The sequence below is a fragment of the Triturus cristatus genome, chromosome 1_1 (genome assembly GCF_964204655.1).
Source record: "Triturus cristatus chromosome 1_1, aTriCri1.1, whole genome shotgun sequence".
In the NCBI taxonomy this organism is placed as follows: Eukaryota; Metazoa; Chordata; class Amphibia; order Caudata; family Salamandridae; genus Triturus; species Triturus cristatus.
In genome coordinates, this window is record NC_140579.1 from 955,532,792 (window position 1) to 955,558,468 (window position 25,677).

Sequence of the window (25,677 nt, forward strand, 5' to 3'; positions counted from 1 at the left end):
ACAATTGTACGCTATCAGAACTGATGCCTCAAAAATGATTAAATGACAGGGGTGAACCTTGAGGATTGAGGAGTTTGCACTTACCTGCGGTCCCGCTGGCTTCTTTGTTGGTGCTCTTGCCGCTCCTGGGTCCCTGACGCTGCGGGTCTCCCCCGACGCCGCTTCCTGGCATCGCGGTTGTGACGGGGGGAGACTACAGCTCCCAGGCTGCAGAGCGGCCAACTTCCTGCCACATTCGCGCCCGGAGGTGCTTAAAACGCTGAAGCTTCCTCCGCGTCGCGGGACGCGCGCGGGTGGCGCCGGGCTAAGCCCGGGCCAAGGGCGGGCCCGTTTAAGCCCGTTAAAGACCGGGTAAGACTGGACTGGGCTCCCCCTCTTGATTTTGCTTTATGGACTGCCGTGTTACTTTATGACCTACATTGTACTATTGCTGTTTAATTGATACAACTGTAATTTATTTTCCGGTAGATTTCATTATATTAGTAATGGTATGATGACTAGAGGCAGCAAGAGTAAAACTGCTCAAGGGGTTGTGCATGCAATTGGCCCAATCGATCAATTCATCACCAGGGCCAATGATGCGATAAATCAAGGCATCTCTCTTTTGGAACGTAGGGTGTCCCAGGATTTAGCCTTAGCTAGGCGATCTTCTATTGGCCCCTTGGCATTAGCTAAGACACCTACTAACCAAGGGGAGATTAGGCCCCTAATTGAAGTTCCAGTGGAATTACATGGCTTGCCAAACATGGTCTATCTTTCAGTATCTTTGGCACTTTCGGACACGCAAATAAGCGAGATGCCCGTGAAGACGCCGCAACTCGTTGGGAGCCCGAGGCAGGAGGCCCACACTATCGAGCATCCAAGGGGGAAGAGGGAGGGTGCTGTCCCTAAACGGAAGAAGCCCAAGGCAGCAAATAAATGTAAATATACTAAAAAAACCTGGCGTGGAATGGGCCTGAAAGCTCGGACTAGGAAGGCTTTGAGGCGGATGCTGCCGGGGTGGATGTGGGCTGACCTCGTCGTCCTCCAGAACCGCCTCGGCGGAAACCACGTCCGCGACCGCGCGCAGGTTGGTTCTGCGGCTGGTGGCTAGGCGCACGTGAGGAGGCACCCCTTCCTTGGCCACGAAAGGGGCGAAAGGCGGAAGATTGCGACCGCGGGGCCGAGAGGCCCAAGGACTTGGCCGTAGCCCGGGAGTCCTTAAAGCGGTTCAGCGCACTGTCCGCTTTCTCGCCAAACAGGCAAGTGCCATCAAACGGCATGTCCATGAGAGTGCTCTGGACATCGCCCGAAAATGACGTGGACCGCAGCCAGGCGTGACGTCTAAGCGCCACTGTGGTAGAAATGGCCCTACCCAGCGAGTCCGTGGTGTCAAGCCCACAACGTATAGCATGTCGCGCGGCATCCCTCCCATCGGCCAGAGCCTGGGTGAGTCGTGTCCGGACCTCCTCCGGACACAGGGGCAGCGCGTCCTCCACCGCATCCCACAGAGAGTGGGAATAACTGTCCAAGAGACAAGCGGTGTTCAAAGACCGCAGGCCCAAACTAAGGGAAGAGAACAGCTTCTTGCCAAACTGTTCTAGTCTCTTGGAATCCCGGTCCGGCGGGCGGTCGGGAAAGAGGATTGGGAGTTGGAGGCCTGGATAACCAGGCTCTCAGGGGTAGGGTGTTGGGACAGAAAACTGGGGTCGCCCGGAGCAGGGCGGTGGCGCCTGGCGACGTTCCTGTCCACAGGGGGAACTGTGGAGGGCTTGGACCAGGTGCCCTGCAGAACGTCAATGAGGGCCTCATTGAATTGCAGCAGAAGCTCAGTGGAGCTTGCTGCAGACTGAAGCACCTCAGTAAGGACGTTAGTCCTCACAGCCACGGCAGGCAGCTCGAGCCCAAGGGCTGCGGCCGCATTGCGCAGCACCACAGAGAAAGCAGCGCCCTCCTCCGAAGCCACAGTCGGAGGAGAGACAAATCCAGTGTCTGGAGAGGTATCCAGGCCACTGGTCTCCCCCAGTTCATCTGCCCAGTCCTGGGACAGTTGAGCCTGAGCGGCCATAAGATCCTCGGATCCCTCCCAGTTGTCCCCATCATCCGACTCCTGGTATAGAGGAGAAAGTAACGGAGCCGGGCGGTAGACATAATGTGTCTCTAGCGGCGCCGATCTCGGCGTCCATCGACACCGGACCAGCGCCGGGCCCGGAGTGGGACTGAACTGGGGTACGACGTCGAGCGGAGTCGACGTCGGCGGTGGTACCGGTGTCGACGCCGGCGGAGGAGGCGTGACGAGGTTAACCGGCGTCGACGGGGACTCGAGAACGGGTCCCTCGGGCGCTTGCGGCGTCGAGGCCGGAGCGGTCAACGGCGCCGGGGCCGGAGCCACCGGCAGGCAAGGCAGCCCAGTCGGGTCCGCGGGGCCCGAAGGCGCACCAGCGGGCGCCGACGGCGGAGCCAGGTTCCTCATGGCCGAGAGGAAGGCACTGACTTCCGCCGGCGTCGCGTTAGTCCCAGGGACCGGAGGGTATGGGGACGGGCGCGGCGCCTGCGGCTCCGCCGGAGCCGCGGGGGTGGAACCACCCTGACCCTCGGCCGAGTCGCACGACCGGCGAGGGGAGTCCGAAGAGCGATGTCGCCTCTTGGACTTCTTGGAATGCTTCTACTTACCTGAAGACTTGGATCCAGACGACCGATGGTGACGTCGGCTGCGGCTCCGCGACCGATCCTTGGACCTCCTCCTGGACCGGGATCGAGAGGCGCGCGGAGCCGAGTGGCGAATCTCGAGAAGCTTCCGGGACCGCTCCCGTCTAGCCTTCGAGGTCAGGGCCTTGCAGTCCGAACACGACTCCGCGTCGTGATCGAGGCCCAAGCAGTAAAGGCACCGGCGGTGATGGTCCGTAACCGACATCAATCGGTTACAGTCCGTACAGGCTTTAAACCCAGGCATCCTACCGGCACCGGTGTCGAGACACGATCAAAAAGGATCAAAAAAGTTAGTCAAAAATTGACTAAAGGGGTAGCTCTCCCGGATCTGCGCTTACTGGCGCGGAAAAAAGAAGAACTGACGTCAGCTCGCGAGGGCGGCGTCTAAGTACTCCAACGACGTCATCCCGGCGCACAACGCCGACGACGGACGCGGAGCCGCAGACGACGCCTAGCGACGCGCAAGGGGTATTGCTGACGAAAAATCTTCCGGATCCAGTCGGACGCCTGGGGATATTCTAAGGTGAGGAATCTAACGTGTTTCTTTCAGATCTGGAGTTACAGAAAAGAAACTACTCCTTCTGTAGTAGGGGATCTCTGTGTATAGTCATAATCTAGTGAATAGAATGGCAAGCCCATCCCCACACAACAAAAGCGGTGGAGAACACACAAGACACTACTGTGAGAAGTTGGCCTGATGTATGATGTCACTAGTTCTAGTGTACACCTTATATCAGTCCAAATACCCTTATGGTGATTGGTTGTAAAGTCAACCTTATAGACCAGCTATCCTAGTGGTAGCATGGACAAGAGCAGTCTTAGGCTAAACTCTGAATGGCATGTGAAGCCAGCTGTGATACCATATATAATCCCTTGAATACCAAATGAAAGGACACCACAACAGATATATATATATAAAATAAAGGGTATTTATTCTAGTCAAACCCTCAGCACTCCTTATGAGATTAGAGGTAAGTACAACACAGTCTTATTTATGCATACATTAAGTCACACAGGTAAGTAATACAGTTAGGCCCTAGGGGCCACGCAAACCATATACTAAGTAAGTGGTATAAGGACCACTTTCACGGCAATAGGGTAGGCCTAGGCCATCGCTGGGGCTACACTATACTACCAAAGGTTAGGAAGTGGGAGGCCCATGGGATTCAGGTGCAGAGTGGAAACACTCACGCGTAATGCGTAAAAGTCACTAGCAATAGCACAGTTTAGAAATAGATAGATTTAGGACACTTCCGGAGTAGCTAGGAAGTCGAGACTGGAAAACTAGACACTACGATAGTCACTATCCTGATGAGCACCGGAGTACCCAAGTTACCTAGCCCACAGGCTGCGGGTGCATAGGGGTGAAGTTGCGTCAGGTTTCGTCGTCGACTCCTATGGATGCCTGAAGAAAGATGCTGACAGGCAGTCAGTGAAGAGTGTCCGGTGGATCCCAAGGCTGGGATCACGAAGAGAGGAGACCTGCAAGCAGACGGGACAGAGTCAAGGTCACTAGCCAGTGACCACGTGGAACCAGGAAGGAACCAGGCGATGTCGCGAAGATTGCAGGTGAAGCTTGTCGCTGCAGCCACGAGGACCAGGGAACGTCGAGGACGACCAGGACCAGGAGGCGAGCTGTCCCACGAAGGCTCTTGCTGTCGGCAGCGTCGAAGTTGGACTAGGACTCACCAAGCCTTGGCAAGCGGAACCCACGCAGAACGGAGGACTTGCTTCTGGTGCAGACCAGGGAGGTCTGGGGTGCTTCTTCTTTGCAGAGAAGCGGGAGCCAGTCTGGAGGAGCCAAACCAGCGCTGAAGATTTCAGGGTGCGTCGTCTCAAAGGCCACTAGCCAGCGGGCAATCAACCGGACAGACGCGGCAAGCAGGAAAATGCAGAAGGGCCCCACGCAGGACTCGTGGAGTGTGGGGGGCTGGTCTTCGGTGCAGATGGTGCTTGGGGTTGGGGCTTCTCAATCCCCGGTGCACAACTTCGAGGGTGCCTCAGAAGCTGCGCTTGAAGATACTAGCCACTTTTCCCAGGTAGCCGGTCCCACGTCTCTCGTCGCCTCCACGGATCTCAGCTCTGCTGTGGATGTGGATCAGGGTCGGAGAAGTCTGGAAGTCAAGGCTCTGGTCGGGCTCTGCAGTCGGTCCCTCGTAGAACTTTAGCAAAGCAAAGGGTAGTCTCTTGATGGTGCCTGTTTGCACAGGGTAGCCACTCCTTGGCCACAAGGGAGATTCTTCAGTCTTCTTCTTTCGTCGAATGTCGAAGGTCCAGAGTTTCTGTTCAAGTTGCAGGTTCAGGATAATCTAATCTCTTGAGGCCCAACTCCCACTCTTATACTAATCTGGGGGGCTGGGATACCTGCTAGGTCACGCCTTATGGGTGGGACCTGGGAGGGGGTGGTTACACCCACTTCCCTTTGTCCAGTTTCGCGCTGGGGCTTGAGTGCCCTAGCGCCGGTTTGAACTGGACTATGCAAGGAACACCTTGTGTGCCCCAGGCATGTCTCATTCCTTTCAGCCCACCCTGCCCTAATACACTAAAGGCTGTCTGGGGAGGTGCTAGCACCTCCCCAAGCAGGAAACCTATTGTCCAGGCCTCCCTGGCTGGGATCACTCCCAGCAGCAGGAGGTCAGACTTGTGTTGTGGCAGCAGCATCCATTTTGTGATGCTGAGGCTTTGGTCAGAGACTAACAGTGAAGTATGATTTTAACATGTCTTTCCCTCTAGAAGGGGGGAATAATATCCTCATGTCCAGAAATGGTATGGGGGTATTATTCCAAAGTGTTAGACACCTTACACGACATGTTTTGATAAAGCCAAACCATAGTTACCATAACCGTTTAAGATTATAAGGCACTTTAAAAGTATATGGTAGGCGATATCATAGAACAGCTATAAGGACATGGTTCCGAAAGCTGCAGACAGGCTCAGCTCATGCTAGAGCACCATCTCACATGTTACCAAGCACTCTGCCTCCAGGATTGTTAAGGCCTGCCATAGGAGTGACTGATAGGTACACATGTGCCTATATGTAAGTTAGGTATAGGAATACTACACCTAAGCAAGGGGTGATTACACGACCTTGCCCCAGCTGAGTGATCAGCCAGTTGTGTCAAAATGGAAGGCCAGGCCAGGGGTGGCAGAATACATGCTGCAGCCCCTGGTAGGCCTAGGGTACACCTATGCCCTGGGTACCTAGGGTACACTGTACAGGGGCCAATAAGGTGATCCTATCCAAATGGGTTATGCACCTAAAGTACATAGTATCAATTTAGAGAGATAACAGCAGGGCTGTGGGTCTGATTAGCAGGCCCACAGCCACATCTAAGTCGAAAACCAGTAAAGCAAAAGCAAAAAGTGGGGGTGAACATAGAAAGCAGACCCTACTCGCCTACAACTACCACTACTGTGCGAACAAATTTCGCAGCGAAGCCTGCCCAACCTGAGCATCTGCCCTGGCATCCGTGTCCAGACAGTAATGCGCAGCAAAGGTATGGACCGATTTCCAAGTGGCCGCCTTGCAGATTTCCGCAATCGGAACATTACGCAGCAAAGCCGTCGTGGCAGCTTTGGCCCTGGTGGAATGAGCCTTAGGCTTACCCCCTAAGGTCTTATTAGCCTTTTGATAACACAATTGTATGCAGGACACAATCCACCGAGAAATGGACTGCTTAGAGGTCGCAAGACCAGTCCTGACTGAGCCATAATTAACAAACAATTGGTCAGACCTACGAATATCCTTGGTCTTATCCAGATAAAATTTCAACACCCTCCGAACATCCAGGGAATGTAGAGACCTTTCCGCTGGCGAAGAGGGATTCTGAAAGAACGTAGGTAAAGTTATGGTCTGGTTGACATGAAAATCAGAGATAACCTTAGGAAGAAATTTAGGGTGAGTACGCATCATAACCTTAGCAGCATGAAATACAGTATAAGGTTCTTGACAATATAATGCCTGAAGTTCACTCACCCTGCGGGCCGATGTAATGGCCACTAGGAACGCCGCCTTCCAGGATAGGTGCTGCAATGAAGCCTTGTGAATGGGTTCAAAAGGCTCCTTCATCAGTCTGGACAGCACCACATTCAAGTCCCAGGAAGGCGAGGGAAGTCTGACGGGAGGAAACACTTTCTTCAAGCCTTCCAAAAAATCCTTGACCACAGGGATCTGAAAGAAGGAAGTCTGTGAAGGGCATTTCCTGTAAGCAGTCAAAGCAGCCAGATGAACATTAATGGAATGGAAATTAAGGCCAGACTGCGCCAGATGTAACAGGTACGGAAGGATGACATCTTCCTTACATGTCGTCGGATCAAAGTTCTTGGACCTACACCAGATACAGAACCTCTTCCACTTGTAAGCATAGGATGTCCTAGTGGAAGGTCGTTTAGACTCCTTCAGAATGTCCATACAATCGTCTGGTAGATTCAGATGGCCATATTGCACTATTTCAGGAGCCATGCCGCCAAACTCAAAGCCGAGAGGTTGGGGTGCACCATCCGCCCCCCGAACTTCGTGAGAAGGTCCGGCCTGCACGGCAACCGCATGTGAGGAAGGAGAGACCGGTGAAGAAGGTCCGTGAACCACCACTGCCTGGGCCACTCCGGGGCGATCAGGATCATCCGCGCCCTGGACTGGGACAGCTTGATGAGTACCACCGAAATCAGGGGAATGGGTGGAAAAGCGTACAGAAAGCTGTTCGACCAATCGATCCATAGCGCATTCCCCAGCGTCCCCCGCTGGTAGTACCTGGATGCGAAGTCTCGGCATTTGCTGTTTTCGGCGGTGGCTAACAGATCTACGTCTGGAGTCCCCCACCTTGCGAAGACTTCTCCTAGTACTTCGTCGTTTATGACCCATTCGTGGTTTTCCTGAATCAGCCTGCTCAAGGCGTCCGCCTGAGCATTCTGCACCCCTGGCAGATGCGTGGCCGTAATCGTCAGTCCTCGGGCCAGCAGCCAGCGCCAGATCGCCTGCGCCTCCTGTGACAGAGTGCGCGATCTCGACCCCCCCTGCTTGTTGAGGTAATACATCGTGGTCTTATTGTCCGTCTGTATCAGCAGCGAGTTGGTCTGGAAGGACGGAAGGAAGGCCTTCAGTGCCAGGAAGACAGATCTGAGTTCCAGGAAATTGATGTGGTACGTCGATTCCAGAGGAGACCACTTCCCTTGAATCTGCAAGTCCCCGGAATGCGCTCCCCAGCCCTGGAGAGAAGCATCCGTCACTACACTCGTCGTGGGAATGTCCTTGTGGAAAGGAACCCCCTTGAGGAGGTTTTCCGCCGAAAACCACCACTTCAGAGATTGAAGAGCATGCAGCGACAGTCGTATCTTGTCGTCCCAAGAGCCTGTCCTCTGATCCCACTGATCCTCCAAGCACTCCTGCAGTGGCCTCATGTGTAGCCGTGCATGAGGCGTGAGGAAGATACAGTAGAGAAGACACCTTCCTCACTGTCGTCGATGGAGCAGTCCTGAGCCTTCCGAAGGAGTGATAACCGTCTCTCCTCCGAAGGAGACACGCTTGCTGACCGCGTATCGATGGAGACCCCCAGGTACTGTATGCACTGGACCGGAGTCGTGACCGATTTGGACATGTTGACGTGTAACCCCAGCTTGTGTAAGAGCGCACGTCCATCGGAAGTGATCTTGTGCTTCCGAGAAGGATGAAGCCTTGATCAGCCAATCGTCCAGATACGGGTAGACAAACACCTTGTTCCTCCGCAGGTGTGCCGCCACCACCGCCATGCACTTCGAGAAGGTCCTGGGAGCAGACTTTAGCCCGAATGGCAGTACTGTGTATTGATAGTGATTGGCGCCGACTTGGAATCGCAGGAACTTCCTGTGCTTCCTCGCTATGGGCACATGGAAGTACGCATCCTGTAGATCTATGGCACAGAGCCAGTCTCCCCGTTGCAGCTGAGGGTAAATCTGGTGCAACGATAGCATGCGGAACTTCTCTCTGCGAATCCATTTGTTTGCCTGTCGCAAATCCAGAATGGGCCTGAACTCGTTCTTGTCCTTCTTGCGAACGAGGAAGAACCGAGAGTACAGACCTCTTCCCCTTTGAGACAGAGGTACCTCTTCTACCGCCTTTTTTCTCAACAAGATGTCTGCCTCCGCCTGGAGCTCTCTCAGCTGGAATCGAGAGCTGACCGGCGGAATCGCTGGAGGCGGGCTGATAAACCGAAGACTGTATCCATTTCAAACAATATTCAGCACCCACTTGTCCCGAGTAATTTTTCTCCACTCTGCCGGAAAAAATGGAATGCTTCCCCCCACTGGAGTGGGTAACTGTTGAGGGGGAAGTAGCCGCTCAGGGCCGAGACCCGGCCGGGCCCTTGGTAGTGGTAGTAGCCTGCCGGCCTCCTCTACCCCTCTGGCGCTTCTGGAAGGGCTTGCGGAACTGCTGCTGTTGCTGCTGCTGTCCCGAACCCTGCCCACGCCCTCTGCCCGAAGACCCGAACCGCCTCTGGAACGGGCGCTTCTTCTTCTCGGCCTTCTCTAACCCAATGGCCGTCAGGGTTTCCGCCTCCGCCTTCATGCGGGCCATCTCATCGTCCGCATGTTTCCCGAACAGGGTTTCCCCCCGAGAAGGGCAGGTTGGCCACCCTTTGCTGCGCCTCTAGCTTGAGGGACGTCAGGCGCAGCCACAAATGCCGCCTCTGGTGAACGCCATGGCAGTAAGCGTGGGCGGCCAGCAAGGATACATCCGCCGCTGCGCCGATCACCTGGTTAGAAACCAGCATGCATTCGCGCACTGTCTCCAAGAAGTCCTCCTTCTTGTCCCGGGGCAGTAGGTCCGCATACTGCTGCAGGGACTCCCACAGGGCCCGGTCGTAACGGCCCAACAATGCCCCTGCACTCGCCGCCTTCATGGTAGTGGCGGCGGTCCCACACACCTTCCTGCCCGCAGAGTCCAGCCAGCGGCTTTCCTTGTCCGGCGGGACCGTCGACGAAGGCGCGGTCGCATGTTGTTTCCTCGCCGCCGTCACGATGACCGAATCCGGCTTCGGGTCCACTCTCAAAAAGGTAGGGTCCGACTCCGGGGCCCTATACTTTTTCATGAGCCTGGAGGGGGCGGCCTTCGTCATCGCGGGAGTGAGGAACAGCTCCAACGCGGGTTCCACCAGTCCTGGTACAAGAGGCAGTAGAGGGCGAGACAGATGTTTCTTATGAAATGTCTCGAATATCACGGACGTCGTGGGTGTTGGAACCGTCACCGTGATACCCAACTTTGCTGCCCCTCTCAACAGCACCTCTTGGAAAGAGACCAAATCGTCCACCGGCGACTCCCTAGTCCCCGGTGAGTCGGACAGTGTCGGGGAAAAGTCTCTGGTCGAGGAGCGCGTGTGTGACCTGGACCTGTGCCTCCTACGGCGTCGTCCGGAGTCCGACGATGACCGTCCACGGCTCCGTGACCTTCTCCTCCTGTGAGAGCGGGAGCGCGACCTCTTCGGCTTCGGCCTGTCCGCCGGTCTAGCCGGTCCCGGCGACCGCGGGCGTCGTGGCTTCGGGGTCCCCTGCGGCGGAGTCGGGCACCTCGGAAGGGAAACCGACCGCGGGGGAACCGGCGGCGGTCCCACCGGAGTGCGTGGCAGCCGCCTAGGTGGGGGCGGCGGAGGTAGTGTCCGCGGCTGTGGAGGCGGTGGTGGAGGTGGCGTTGGTGGTGGTGGCGGCGGAGGAGTCGGCGGAGGTGGGAGAGGAGGCGGTGACGGAGGCATCCGAGGGGGCGTATACACCACAGAGTACACCAATTCCGGTGACTCTCTTCCTCGACGGCGACCTGTGCCTCGACGGCGACCTGTGCCTCGACGGCGACCTGTGCCTCGACGTCGACGGCGATCTCCTCGACCTCGACGTCGATCTCTTCGGCGGCGACGTCGACCGTCTCCTCTTCATCGACGGCGAACGGCGATCTCCCCTCAACGGCGAGCGCCGACGCCGGGTCCGATCGACGCCGACTGCTGGACGGCGCCGAAGACGGCGTCGTCGCCGACGCCGCCGATGTAGTCGACGGCGGCCTATTCAGGTCCCTCGACGTCGATCTTCGACGCCGCTTCTCCCCAGAGCCCTGGGGAGACGGAGAACAGACGGTGGTCATCCTCCTCGACGCCGCACTCGACGGGGAGTGGGAGTGCTTACTGGTCTTCCTGCCCCTGGGGAGCCCCCCAGAGGCCTCAGTATGGGGCAAATCAGCCCCTCCAGACCCACCTGGTGCCTTGAGTCTTCTCTCCTACAGAACTTGAAGCCTGATTTTCATCCTGTCCCTCAGGGTCCTGGCTGAGAACGAGTGGCAGATGGTACAGTTTTCAGGCACGTGGGACTGGGGAAGGCAACCTATACACACCTCGTGTGGATCAGTTTTAGCCTTCTTTCTACCACATTCCGGGCACTTGTCGAACAAGCCAGGCATGTTGACAGTACCAGCTACTAAGCACTTGAAAAAGTGACAAAAATTGACAAGATCTCCAAAAAACCCTTGAAAAGGGGAGAGCTCAATGCTCCAGGGTCCTGCTAGCAGGAGCCGGAAAAAAGAACTGAAAGTAAATGGGACCTGCTGGGCATTCTGGGATACTGGGGAAAGTTCTGGAAACCTGGAAAGTTTTCTTAAAGGCACAGTATCCTGTTTTAAGCCACATAATGGCAGCCTATGGGGCTTGTCTGTCCACTCCTTCCTCTCTATCATTCCAGAGGCTTTTGCTGGTAGAGGCAGGGTTTTTTCATATGGGGAGAAAAACTAGACAGGCAGTGCTGTTTGTGGATGTTGGTGGAATTCTAGTTGAAGTACTGGACAGTGTAGCCTGTGAGTATAGGCTGCATTATCTGTCTTTAAATTAAATTCTCTCTTAAAGGTGTATGCAGGTCTGCATGATTTGTCACCTTTTAGAGATTATTTTTTTATTGCTCCGGGGTCCACGCACATGGGCGGGACTATTCACTAGATTATGACTATACACAGAGATCCCCTACTACAGAAATACTGTAGCACTGTTTTTCAGTTAATTTGAACAATAGTTCTTACATTATAATTAATCTATTTTACACATCAAACAGTAGCTTTTAGGTCAACGCTGAGTTAGTTTGTTTCTCTTTTCTCCGATCTTGTGGTTAGGCATCTCTGGTATGAAGAGGTTTACCTCAAAGTGTTATACTCTTATCACCCAGGCTTTGTCACAATATCGTTTACCATTCAAAGATGGCCATCTTTTTTGCATTGGCAGAACATTAGCCAGGCGCCACGGTCTTTGTTCTTTCTTGGTTTCCATCATGCAGTACAATTATTTTGCATAATCCACTGTTTCTGCGGGCGCGCCGGTGTTGATGCAGCAGCAGAAGTAGACTCACAGACTAATGACGTAAACATAAGGGAAAGATCCATCTGCCAAAACATCTGGACCAATGTGTCTCAAAAGACTTTCACCCAGTATGTTGTGTTCACTTTTTACTGTGTAATATTCAAATGAGGCTTTCGTGCTCTAACTAGAGACTTCCAATAAAAGTATATTTAATAACAAAAGGATCCAGAGGGGGCAGGATCACACCGAAAGGAAAATCTGAGCTGCTGTAATGCTTAGCGCGACACACACTTCAGGGGCACCACGCGTTGTTTAAATATTTTTTTTTAACTTAAATGCAGAGTGTGGCGTCTACTTCAGGGGCACCGCGCTCTCTGTTTCAGCTTTCCAATGCAATAGGTCTCACAATTGCGAGATTTGGAGCTATTGGCATTGTAAAAGACAATGCCTTTTATGGGTTTAAAAAACCTGCAACAATAAAAGGCAGTGTCATTTACAATACTAATAGGTCAAAGTTAAAATAATGTGACACTTATTGCATTGCAAATGCTTGCTTGAATTTAGGATAGGTAACAGAGAGATGCGGCTGAGAGAAGACAGTGGGTCAGGAGAGCAGGTCTGGCAAGGTGAATCGGGCAGCTACCATTTCACGTGAAAGGGAAAGAATACACATTCCAGGGCGCTGGAGCATGTCACATGAAGCACCTTCTCATGTGCGCGGTGCCCAGCAGAGGGGAATGCATCAGAATAACGCTGCAGGTTGGGTTTATACCCGGGTCTGCCGCCAGCTGGAAGTTATATAATGAGCTGAGCCGTCCATGAGCGCGAGGGACACACCGGGTCATAGTGCTAGGAAGCCTGAAGTGGTGGTTCAAACATCTCCAACAGACAGGTGCAGTCAGGCAGAGGAAAATGAAAAATAAAAATGAGTGATAAAATAGTACTCGAGAATGTTGAGTATTGTTATTACTCTGCAAGTACAAAGGTGTGGGAGAGCTGGACCCCTAAAACCTTAAAGCTCAAAAACACAATCACCGAATCGGGGACGTGTAAACCTCAATTTCATGAGGCAATGTGTCCAGAGATAAGATACAAATCAACATATCAAAATAGAGTCAAATAAGAAAGGTCTGACTCATTAAGCAAGCTCTATTGCAGAATTATTTATTTTATGAAGATTTATTACAAACATTGAAAAGGTGCAGTACAGAAATAGTAAGGTGCAGATGCAGCAAATCTCACTTAAGTGCACAAAGTCCTTGACATGAAGTCCCTCATTTATAAGACTATATAGAATAACAGGCAAAATCAAAAATAGATTTGAGTCCACAACAATCAGCAAAATCAGTAGGAAATCAGATAGTATCCGTAGGTAGTCTAGTAGAGGAAAGGTCTCTTGCTCACTCCCAGAAACGAGTTTATATACATGAAATCTCCTCAGAGAAGAACATGAAGACTGTAGAATCTTTGTGGTGAGAGCACAGAATTACATTTTCAACAAATGAGAATAAGGATTTTAAAATCGGCAGATAGCCCTACCAAGCACCAACCCACAACATGAATATTGATTCAGCCCCTCTGACCTCATCTGGAGGTGTCAGACCAAACAATTTACATAAACAAAAGTGAACACTTGCGAATATATGCGATACTCCATGCACACAGAAGACCCTTGGAAAAAGTGTTACATTAGTGAGTCCATGTTAGAGAGCTTCCTTTGAAGACAGCGTAATTCAGAAATAAATAAACATGACTTGCTTGACTGCGTGCAGCAGGAATAAACACAGAAGACGACATCCATTTATAACAAGATGAGTTGTAACCCATTTGAGGCCTATTTAGTAAAAGTCAGGAAAATGCACCTTAACAGGTCATATCAAAATCGTTTCAAAAGTAATAGTATCATGTCAGTATACATGTGTGACTTACAGTGTATATTACTATTATGCACAGTTTTAATTTACATTCTTGACTAATACACAAAAATGTCCTCAAAGGCAAAGAACCTATTGGTACTGATCAACATCAGACTCTAGAACACTAACACAGCAATGCAAAAATAACTTTTGTGATAGTGTTTTGTTAAAATCTTGAATCAATTGAACTGGTGGGAGGAGTAGGTTTGCAAAGAACTATATCAAATATACACAGCTATCCAAGAAGTTCAAAAAATGCAAAACAAAACATGTGCTCTGATGTGCAAAGGAAATATATACTTCCAGTAATATTCTACGCACCCTACGAAAACCATAGCTGTCACTTTATAATCAAATCACAAGTATTTGCACAAACAAATGTCCACTAGTTCATTACCTTATAAAAAGGCTTAGAAAGTAGTTCAGGTCTAAACTAAGGAATACATGCTACTGTACAGCTTGAATTACACTTGTCCCGTAATTATCGTGGGCACTTTAGAGGGACCAGTTTAGGATTTTCTATCATAAGGCATCAATGCTTTTTCCTGGATCAGCTAAGACAGTAAGAAAATTGACGGTATGTAAATTATTTTGTGGATGAGCAGAATTCATTTGAACTACTTTCTTTAGTCTTTACCGCTTTACAGCTTAACAGGACACGTTACAGCACGGCCTAATCGAAATACTACATTGGACCCATTTTAAAATCAACCATGGCTGCACATTCCCTGCTACCAGCACACCTACAGTCAGCAATTGAACACAACCACAGAGCTCACCAACCTTTGTGTATACAGGGATAGTGTTTAATGTGGTCTTTCTTTCCTTATAGGTGTGCCATGCTTTCAAGCTGTTCTTTGTCAGGTTTTAGAATAGCATCCCCAATCCATGCTACCCATGTCCCTCAGCAATTTCGCCTCAAACAAGTGTTATACTAGTGAGCTTTCAAAGCAACACACTCCAACACAGTCATTTTTCCACTGTCTAGATCTCCACTAAACTGACCTTTACTTTCAGTCTTAATATCATAAAATTAAATACCACTGGAGGTCAACACACTACCAACAAAACTTCATCCACAATGCATTACTTGGGTATTGTTTTACAGTGCTTGTTACTTGATATTAATGCACAAGATATATCCAAAACCTACGTGTATACCCATGTGCTTGCTTTGTGTGTTCTGTTTAGTGCCAGAAAAAACAATATAAAGTAAGATTATTTCATCACTGTGTTATCTTTACATAGCATACGGTCCTAAAATGGACACATCTGAGATTGTAAATTAAATAGGTGAGGGCAATCACGGCAACTGAACCTGTGAAATACATCTGTTAGCCTAAAAATAATTGACATTAATTTGGGAATAATATACATTTGCAAATGTTACTATTATTCAAGCAGTCAACACAATATTTTGCACTGTTGATAGTTCGAAGTACCGATCATAAATAGTACCTCAAATTACTGAGCTGGAACTAACAAAAGTTTCCAAAATTTAAACCAGGTATAGGGAACTTGCTTGTAGTGCTCTCTGTTTTTGTCCTACATTGTTTCAGTATTTTTATGTAATGTGCTTGACTAACCCTATGTATGCATTTGCATTGGCTCGTTCCTCCTGCCTTACTATTGCCTGTTTAATTGTACATCAAAAATGTAAATCATTACGTCATGATCATGTACTGAAACCATAATCAAGTGCATACAGTCCCAAGTCATTTGATTCTTCACTGTTGAAACTTTATTTCAAATAAAGTTGATTGAATGGACTGAATCTTTTGAAGGGACCGAAATCCTAAAAGATCATTGTATAAAAAAATTTAAAATTCATTTAGCAAGTTTTGGGGGGGGGATCACTAGTGTGATAAGTATATATAGGAAAGTTATGATTAGCTTTGGTTATAACAGCTAAATGTAGGTTTAAAAAAAAAAACTCCGAAATGTATTGGGAAAAACAGTTAAAGTGGAATTAAGGCTGTGAATTAAAACTAAAAAACACTGAAATTTGCAAGTTACGGTTAGGACCTGTACAACAGTCCTGCAGGCCAAATGCAATGGTTATGATATCACCCTTAATGTGACAATTCTATTACAAATGTAAATAATTTTAAAGAGAAGATTATTACTCTACCCTGAACATTGTGAAAGAGATGAATATGAATGTATTATTATTTATATTTTGAGTATGTTTTGCAAAATAATGTTGTTAGGTGTTCTTGTTTTTTGGTATACATTTGTGCGGTCATAAACATTTTATCTGGTGTACAAGTTATGGGTTGTGGTCCTAACCACAATTAGTTCCTTCAATCGGTTTTTCAATTTTAATTCACTACCAACCAATACTCCACTTTAACTGTGTTGTCTTCAGTGGTTTTGTTTTTATTTTTAAATCTATAATAAACGGTTATAATCGAGACTCGCCATTACTTCATAATAATCTTAGTTTTTTCAGAGATTTATTTTATGATCTACCACCTCCAACAGTTCCTATGTGCAACCCGCCACGGGTAGCCAACATCCCACTACAAATTGGGGTTGGCTGCGGAGTCTGGCTTTTGGCAAAGCACCATCTATTTCCCATTTATTTTTAGGCTTTACGAACACTCGCTGACTCATGGACCCTGTTTGGACTTTCTGTGGGGTCCACTGACAAAGTTGCTGGTCCACAAACACCAAGAAATGTCGAGCGCAAGCCTATGAAGCATGTTGCTGGTTTGCGGTCCCTGGTCAGGGTCTGTGGATCTCAGGGGCCACAGACCCACTCCACAGAGCACTACTAACTCTGTGACGAAAATAATTTTGTTTTATTTTATGCACAGGAAAATCATGAAGAGGCCACACCATATAAGGAAAGGGGTGAGAGAATGCTCCTTCTGCCCCCTTATGGCTCATTTCATCCTGCTGTAAGATCTTTCCTGAAGCTGCAACAAGCCAATTAGGCAACTTGGGGTCTGCAGATACAACTTTTGGTTCCCACATCTGAAATCAACATGAGAAAAAACTCCCTCGTCCATGATTAGTATAAAATAAATATGGGGTTGAAGACCTAAGCAATCCAGATAGCCATAATTTAAACTGTACATGTCCACCAATTTTCTTTATGCCCATTTCTTAAAAACCACTAAACTGATTTACACTAAAACACTTCGAGTAAACTATCCCTTTCATATAAAGATTAGTGCAATTATGTTCAGCGAATTCTCCTGTATCAGAAAGCAAATAATAGATATTAAAATGGAAAATGTCACTTTTTTACTCCACATCCTTTTTTTAGGTCTCGCCTGACCCAGCGCATGCGCTGGTCTGACGAGACTTTTTGAGAGGGCTCCAAAAAGTGGCACCAGGCCAGCCTAGGGCTACAGTGCATGTGCGCGGGCGCCGCGCTTGACCGCAATTACTTTCACTTTGATGTTTGATCGCGATCACTTTCGCGGCTGCTTGGTTTTTTTTTTTTTTAACTGAGGCTCAGCTTCGCCTTCCTTTTTTAGTCGGGAAATGGCCCTTTCTCCATTGGCTGCATGCACATCCATTTGGCCCTCAGGTCACCATCATTGTCTTGCCTGCTTTAAAACGTTGAGCTGCCCCTTGGTCGAAAGCTAAACAGACAATCTGAAGCAGCAACCTATATAACAACTAAAAACTTGCATACTTCCTGAAAGACAGCGAAGGGTCCCTCTTTCTCTGTAGCCCATAATTGTAGGAATACTGAAGGTCTTTATTTTGATATGAAGTGGTGATTCCTCAAAGTCAACACAATCTCATTTCTTATAGGTGGAGAGGTTGCCGCGATAAAGAACAAGTTACTTACCTTCGGTAACGATGCATTTGTAAGAAACATTAGTTAGTTAGATTCCTCACCTTAGAATATCCCCAGGCGTCAGACTGGATCCGGAAGATTTTTCGTCAGCAATACCCCTTGCGCGTCGCTAGGCGTCGTCTGCGGCTCCGCATCCGTCATCTGCGTCGTGCGCCGGAATGACGTCGGAGTACTTAGACGCCGCCCTCGCGCGCTGACGTCAGTTCTTGTACATTGCATGGCTCTGCGTTCCTGGCACGGAAAGCTAAGACCGACACTGGTGCCAAAAAGAAAATCTAGGGGCCTGAAAAGGATAACCTTAACCCTAGATGTCAGTTCGCAGAACGGGGAGGATGGGTGAGTCGGTGAGGAATCTAACTAACTAATGTTTCTTACAGATACATCGTTACCGAAGGGAAGTAACTTGTTCATCTGAAAGAAACACGTTAGTTAGATTCCTCACCTTAGAATAGATACCCAAGCAATACCATCCCCGGTGGTGGGTCTGCGAACCAAGATCACACCAGAAAGTCCTGGAGGACAGAACGGCCAAAGAAGCCATCCCTCCGGACTTGGCTGTCAAGGCAGTAATGCCTGGCAAACGTGTGTAGCGAAGCCCACGTTGCCGCCTGACAGATGTCCTGCAAAGGGACACCTCGTCCCAAAGCAGTAGTAGCCGCCGTGGCCAGAGTAGAATGGGCGCGCAGCCCAACAGGAGGGTCCTTTTTTGCCAAGGAGTAACAAATTTTGATGCACAAAACGACCCACCGAGAGATGGTCCGTTTGTGCACAGCTTTCCCCTTCTTAGCACCTACGTATCCACGAAAAGTTTGTCGTCCACCCGGAACTGCTTTGTGCGGTCCAGATAAAAGGAGAGCGCACGTTTTGGGTCCAGACGGTGGAGCCTCTCTTCCTCTTTGGAAGGATGCGGAGGCGGAAAGAAGGTGGGCAAGGTGACAGACTGCCCAAGATGAAAGGGGGTCACCACTTTCGGAAGAAAGGAGAGACGAGGCCGAAGGACAACCTTGTCCGGATGAACAGAGAGAAAAGGAGGCTTTGAAGATGAAGCCTGGAGCTCACTCACCCGTCTAGCCGAGGTGATGGCTACCAGAAAAGCAGTCTTAAGCGTCAGCAGACGAAGAGGACAATTAAGAGGCTCAAAGGGAGCGCACATTAGAAATGTGAGAACAAGATTCAAGTCCCACTGAGGCATTACAAAAGGGACAGGAGGGAACGTGTGAGTGATGCCTTTTAGAAAGCGTGTAACGACAGGGGACTTGAAAAGAGGAGGCTGATCAGGAAGCCGCAAGAAGGCAGAGACGGCAGCAAGATAACCTTTCAAGGTGCCCAGGGCAGAGCCCTGCCGGGCCAAAGAAAGAAGAAAGAGGAGAACCTCAGAAAGAGGGGCGGAAAGGGGATCCACAGCCTTTGCTGTGCACCATGCCACAAATTTGTTCCACCGGCAGGCGTATACCGTCTTTGTGGAGGGACGCCTGGCTGCCAGAATGATATCACAGACTTCAGGAGGCAAGTCAAATGGCATCAACTGCCGCCGCTCAATCTCCACGCATGGAGGTGGAGGCTGGACAGGTTCGGGTGGAGGACCGTCCCCTGCTGCTGCGACAGAAGATCCTCCCGAAGGGGCAGACGTATCGGAGGATCGGTCAACATACTGAGTAGCTCGGGATACCAGTACCTTCATGCCCAATCCGGAGCCACCAAGATGACTTGGGCCCGGTCGTGCCTGATCTTCTTCAGCACTCTGGGCAGAAGTGGTAGAGGCGGAAAGGCGTACAACAGACCGCAACTCCACTCGTGACGAAAAGCGTCGCAGAGCGAGTGCCGCCTTGGAAATTCCAACGCGCAGAACTGCTGACATTGCGCGTTCTCTTCGGTGGCGAATAGATCTAACCAAGGCTCTCCCCACTGCTGAAAGAGACCTTGCGCCACCTCGGAGTTCAGACGCCATTCGTGATCCATCATGCACCGGCGGCTGAGTTCGTCTGCTCTGGCGTTCAGAGAGCCCCCCAGATGTTGAGCCACTAGGGTGACGCCCTGGTGTTCCAGCCACGTCCAGAGGCGCAGAGCCTCCTGACAAAGGGTCCACGACCCCACCCCGCCTTGTTTGTTGCAATACCACATGGCGGTGGTGTTGTCCGTGAACACCTGCACGACACTTCCCCTGACCGAGGGAAGGAAGGCTTTCAGTGCAAGTCGGATCGCTCTCAACTCCAACAGGTTGATGTGGAGACGAGACTCCGCCGGAGACCAGAGGCCTCTGATCTCCGCCTCTCCCATATGGCCACCCCATCCCAGGAGGGACGCATCCGTCACTACGACATGCTCCGGTTGGGGAAGGGAGAGGCTCTTGCCCTTGACCCAATCGCGGTCCGTGAGCCACCACTGCAACTGCCGTGCAGTGCCCTCCGAGATCAAGACATGGTCGGACAGGTTGCCGTGATGCTGGGCCCACTGAAACTTCAGGTCCCACTGCAGAGCCCGCATGCGCCGCCTGGCGTGATGCACTAGTAGGATGCAGGAGGCCATCAGCCCCAGAAGCCGCAACACTAGCCTGACCGAAACCCAGGATAGAGGCCGAAACTGCGCCGAATTGAGAACCGCTCCGATGAAGAGGAGCTTCTGAGAGGGACTCAGGTGTGACTTTGGCACGTTGATGGAAAACCCCAGCAAATGCAGGAGATCCGCCGTAGTCTGGAGGTGGGAGACGACTGCCTGGGGCGAGCCCGCCTTCAACAACCAGTCGTCGAGATAGGGTAAGACTGGAACCCCTGATCTGCGCAGATGAGCTGCGACCACCGCCATCACTTTCGTGAACACCCGAGGGGCACTGGTGAGGCCGAAGAGGGGCACTGGTGAGGCCGAAGGGGAGCACGGTAAACTGAAAGTGCTCTTGGGCCACCGTGAACCGCAGGTAACGCCAGTGGGCCGGCAGGACAGGGATGTGGAAGTATGTGTCCTGCAAGTCCAACGCTACCATCCAGTCTCCAGGGTCTAGGGCAGCTAGAACCTGAGCCAAAGTTAACATCTTGAACCTTTCCTTCCGGAGGAAGGCATTGACGTTCCGGAGGTCCAAGATAGGGCGTAGGCCTCCTTTGCCCTTCTTGGGAACCAGAAAGTAGTGGGAATAACAACCACGACCTACTTCTGGGCTCGGAACGCGCTCGACGGCCCCCTTGGCCAAGAGGGCCGAAACTTCCTCGTGGAGAAGATTCAAATGATCCCCCGAGATACGGTGGTGCTGCGGTGGCATGGCTGGAGGGGTCGTCTCGAAGGGGAGGGAGTAGCCCCTTCGGATGATTTGCAGCACCCACCTGTCCGATGTGATGGACCGCCAGTGGAGCAGGTGATGGCGAATTCTGCCGCCCACTGGCGTGGAATGGGCCTGAAAGCTCGGACTAGGAAGGCTTTGAGGCGGATGCTGCCGGGGTGGATGTGGGTTGACCGCGTCGTCCTCCAGAACCGCCTCGGCGGAAACCATGTCCGCGACCGCGCGCAGGTTGGTTCTGCGGCTGGTGGCTAGGCGCACGTGAGGAGGCACCCCTTCCTTGGCCACGAAAGGGGCGAAAGGCGGAAGTTTGCGACCGCGGGGCCGAGAGGCCCAAGGACTTGGCCGTAGCCCGGGAGTCCTTAAAGCGATTCAGCGCACTGTCCGCTTTCTCGCCGAAAAGGCGAGTGCCATCAAAGGGCATGTCCATGAGGGTTCTCTGGACATTGCCCGAAACGGACGTGGACCGCAGCCAGGCGTGACGTCTAAGCGCCACTGAGGTAGAAATCGCCCTACCCAGCGAGTCCGTAGTGTCAAGCCCACATCGCATAGCATGTCGTGCTGCATCCCTCCCATCGGCCAGAGCCTGGGTAAGTCGTGTCTGGACCTCCTCCGGACACAGGGGCAGCACGTCCTCCACCGTATCCCACAGAGAGTGGGAATAACGGTCCAAGAGGCAGGCGGTGTTCAAAGACCGTAGACCTAAGCTAAGGGAGGAGAACAGCTTCTTGCCGAACTGTCCCAGCCTCTTGGAATCCCGGTCCGGCGGAGCGGTCGGGAAGGAGGATTGGGAGGTAGAGGCCGGGATAACCAGGCTCTTGGGGGTAGGGTGTTGGGACAGGAAACTGGGGTCGCCCGGAGCAGGGCGGTGGCGCCTGGCGACGTTCCGGTCCACAGGAGGAACTGTGGAGGGCTTGGACCACTTGCCCTGCAGAACGTCAGTGAGGGCCTCATTGAATGGCAGCAGAGGCTCAGTGGAGCTTGCTGCAGACTGAAGCACCTCAGTGAGGACGTTAGTCCTCACAGCCACGGCAGGTAGCTCGAGCCCAAGGGCTGCGGCCGCCTTGCGCAGCACCACAGAGAAAGCAGCACCCTCCTCCGAAGCCACAGTCGGAGGAGAGATGAATCCAGTGTCCGGAGAGGTATCCAGACCACTGGCCTCCCCCAGTTCATCTGCCCAGTCCTGCGACAGTTGAGCCTGAGCGGCCATAGGATCCTCGGATCCCTCCCAGTTGTCCCCTTAATCCGATTCCTGGTATGCAGGAGGAAGGATCGGAGCCGGGCGATAGACAAAATGTGTCTCCAGCGGCGCCGAACGCGGCGTCCATCGACGCCGGGCCCGGACCGGGGCTGAACTGGGGCTCGACGCCGAGCAGTCGGTGGTGGTACCGGTGTCGACGCCGGCGGAGGAGGCGTGACGAGGTCGACCGGCGTCGGCGGGGACTCGGGAACGGGTCCCTCGGGCGCTTGCGGCCGGAGCCGTCAACGGCGCCGGTGCCGGAGCCGCCGGCAGGCAAGGTTGCCCAGTCGGGTCCGCGGGGCCCGAAGGCGCGCCAGCGGGCGTCGACGGCGGAGCCAGCTTCCTCATGGCCGAGAGGAAGGCACTGACTTCCGCCGGCGTCGCGTCAGTCCCAGGGACCGGTGGGTATGGGGACTTGCGCGGCGCCTGCGGCTCCGCTGGAGCCGCGGGGGTGGAACCACCCTGACCCTCGGCCGAGTCGCGCGACCGGCGAGGGGAGTCCGAAGAGCGGTGTCGCCTCTTGGGACTTCTTGGAGTGCTTCGACTTACCCGAAGACTTGGATCCCGACGACCGATGATGACGTCGGCTGCGGCTCCGCGACCGATCCTTGGACCTCCTCCTGAACCGGGATCGAGAGGGGCGCGGAGCCGAGTGGCGAATCTCGAGAAGCTTACGGGACCGCTCCCGTCTAGCCTTCGAGGTCAGGGCCTTGCAGTCCGAACACGACTCCGCGTCGTGGTCAAGGCCCAAGCAGTAAAGGCACCGGCGGTGATGGTCCGTAACCGACATCAAGCGGCTACAGTCAGCACAGGCTTTAAAACCAGGCATCCTACCGGCACCGGAGTCGAGACAAGATCAAAAAGGATCGAAAAAGTTAGTCAAAAACTGACTAAAGGGGTAGCTCTCCCGGATCTGCGCTTACTGGCGCGGAAAAAAGAAGAACTGACGTCAGCGCGCGAGGGCGGCGTCTAAGTACTCAGACGACGTCATTCCGGCGCACGACGCCGACGACGGACGCGGAGCCGCAGACGACGCCTAGCGACGCGCAAGGGGTATTGCTGACGAAAAATCTTCCGGATCCAGTCTGACGCCTGGGGATATTCTAAGGTGAGGAATCTAACTAACGTGTTTCTTTCAGATTCTCATGTTTAACTCAGTTTGGCAAAAGAAGCAAGGCTCTGATCAGAGAAAGGTCTATGTGTACAAAAACAGCAACATCAAAACATCACAGTTTTATAATAAGTAAAAATTCCCAATCCGATTTAGTTAAAAAGAACAACAGTTATGATCACAATAACACATAAATTAAGTAAATATGATCTATAGTTCAGGAGACTTGAAGACAAGAATTGAAGTGCTTTTTGAATCAAAAGCAGTGTTTGGAAGTATTAAACTAGCACCAACAGCTTGGCAGAGGTTCTCAAAAATGGCCTCTTGAAGGCAGCTTACATTAAATGTTGGCACATGTATAACACATTGCCCTACGTTATAATGGTGAAATACTGCCACTTACAACCATAGTTTCAATCACATGTAGGTTTAAATGTTCTTTAAAAATATCTGATGAATAAATGTCCTTGGGACTGATTCTTTAGAACCCAACCCAAAGTTTCCAGTTGTAGGGACCACTCATTACTCTCCTGGTTCGTCAACGTCTCTGCTTCTTCAGGGTAGCCTTCCTGGACCCAAGCAATACGTTTTCCTTATTTTCATTTAGGTTTAATTTCAAGGCCAAAATCCAGTCCTTACTGCTCTTGATGCATTTCTTCAGGCATATGCAGCTGGCTCTGGCTGTAGAATCTTCAACAGTTTCCCCATCTTAGGAAAGGGGCACTGCATCGGGTTGGCCTCTTCCAGTCAGGACCTTCAAGTGCCTTCTTTTCTGTTGGTCAGCAAGCGACTAGCATCCCTAAATGTCAGAGAAATCTTTCAGAAACAGAAATGCAAGTCAAAGCAGGAGTCCCCACTCATCAGGAAGCGTAACCTATTTCAGTGGGTAATTTCTCCTGTCCCAGTTGCCTGTCTCCTTGAGCCTGGTTGCATTAGTTCTTACAGGATTTACTCAGCTGTGATTGGTGAACACCCTAAGTGAGTTCAGCTACAAATCCGGTACATTCTCCTGTCTTTTACAACACTGTGATCAAAATCCTGTTTCCCTGAAGCAGACCTACCACTAAAGCGAGCCGCAATGCTTTGCTCTCAAGTTTTGCTAAAAGGCACAACTGAGCCTTTAATTTAGTTTCCTCTCTTCCTCCTAACTCCTGGAAAACCCAACCCACTCCAGCACCCGCAGGGGTTGGGCACATCTGCACCCACCCCCTATGGTCAGTGGCTTATGGTCAATGCCTTTTCTAGATCTACCCTCAAAGGAGAGGTGTGTCTGAGAACCCATTGCCAGGCAATTGTTATCCCAGAGGGGAACTGAATATGAAAGACCTTGGTCAAGGGAAGGCTTTGATCAGTTCTAGTTGGTCTTCTCTCACAATGGGGTAAAAGATGTGAATGAACACATTTATTGTATACTTGTATCTATATTGCATATTACTCAGAATTAGAATAACGTTTTAATAGATAAAAAAGATTTAATAAATGTATACAGATGGTAGCGTATATTAACTAAGTTGGGTAAATCAAACAATGCCATTGCGTCGAACCATGTATCAATAGCATGTTTAAATAACATTGGCATTAAATAGTGTTGATGTGCGACAGATAAATATGGGCAAACAAACAAAAATGCTCCAAGTCTGGTAGAGGGCAAATAGATGAGTTACGTTTAGATGAGATATTATCAGTGATCCTCCTGTTTAAACATTTATGTAACGGTCATTGGCAAAACCAATAGGTCAGGCGCATATGTTCGTTGTTGTGTGATATGTCAGTATGCAATAATAGAAAACTCGCCGAAAGGCACCTAAAAACTTGTCAGGTGGTACGCTGTTTAAAGCGTCAGATGGTGTGCTGCATAAAGCGCAGGAGTTTAGCTCACATGTTTTAAACTGCACCTTTAATTACTTAGGAATCCTGCCCAAGAGGTATGGCCTATTTATGCTTCATTGGCCACACCCCTTTTAAAGACTCACCTGACCTTTTTCATCCATCTGAACAGCCCTGCTGTACATCATAACAAACAAAGTGGTCATAAACTTGCTACCATCATGCATTCAGCTATAGCATTACTCGTATGTGCACATTTACAGTTGTGAAGAAGATATAAAACAAACCTCTCAAAAAGGACTAACAAGGATTATCACAGTGAATGAAAATAGTCTACCACCAAGGTTTGTCAGAGGAGGTGACTAACACCAAAATCCCTTGCCTTCTGTGGTAATCCATGCAATTTCACGTAACAAAATACTTGTCTTCAATCAGCAGCAAAATGCAAGAACAGTCCACCCTTGTTGAAGGCCAGTTGTCTTTAAGAAATGCATATCACAATAAATAAACCAGGTTT

General features: G+C 51.0%; 1 protein-coding gene across 30 annotated transcripts in view; it reads right to left on the reverse strand.

Moving 5' to 3' along the window:
• The window catches only part of ARHGAP27 (Rho GTPase activating protein 27), a 1,125,989-nt gene that overhangs the window by 356,339 nt on the left and 743,973 nt on the right, over window positions 1–25,677 (reverse strand). Inside the window, exon 1 of one of the 30 annotated variants that reach the window (XM_085650890.1) lies at window positions 23,973–24,127. The exons of the other annotated variants lie outside the window; for them this stretch is intronic. The gene's annotated coding sequence lies outside the window, so the exon portion shown is untranslated. Of the gene's footprint in view, window positions 1–23,972; window positions 24,128–25,677 lie in introns of those variants that run through there. 30 annotated transcript variants of the gene reach the window in all.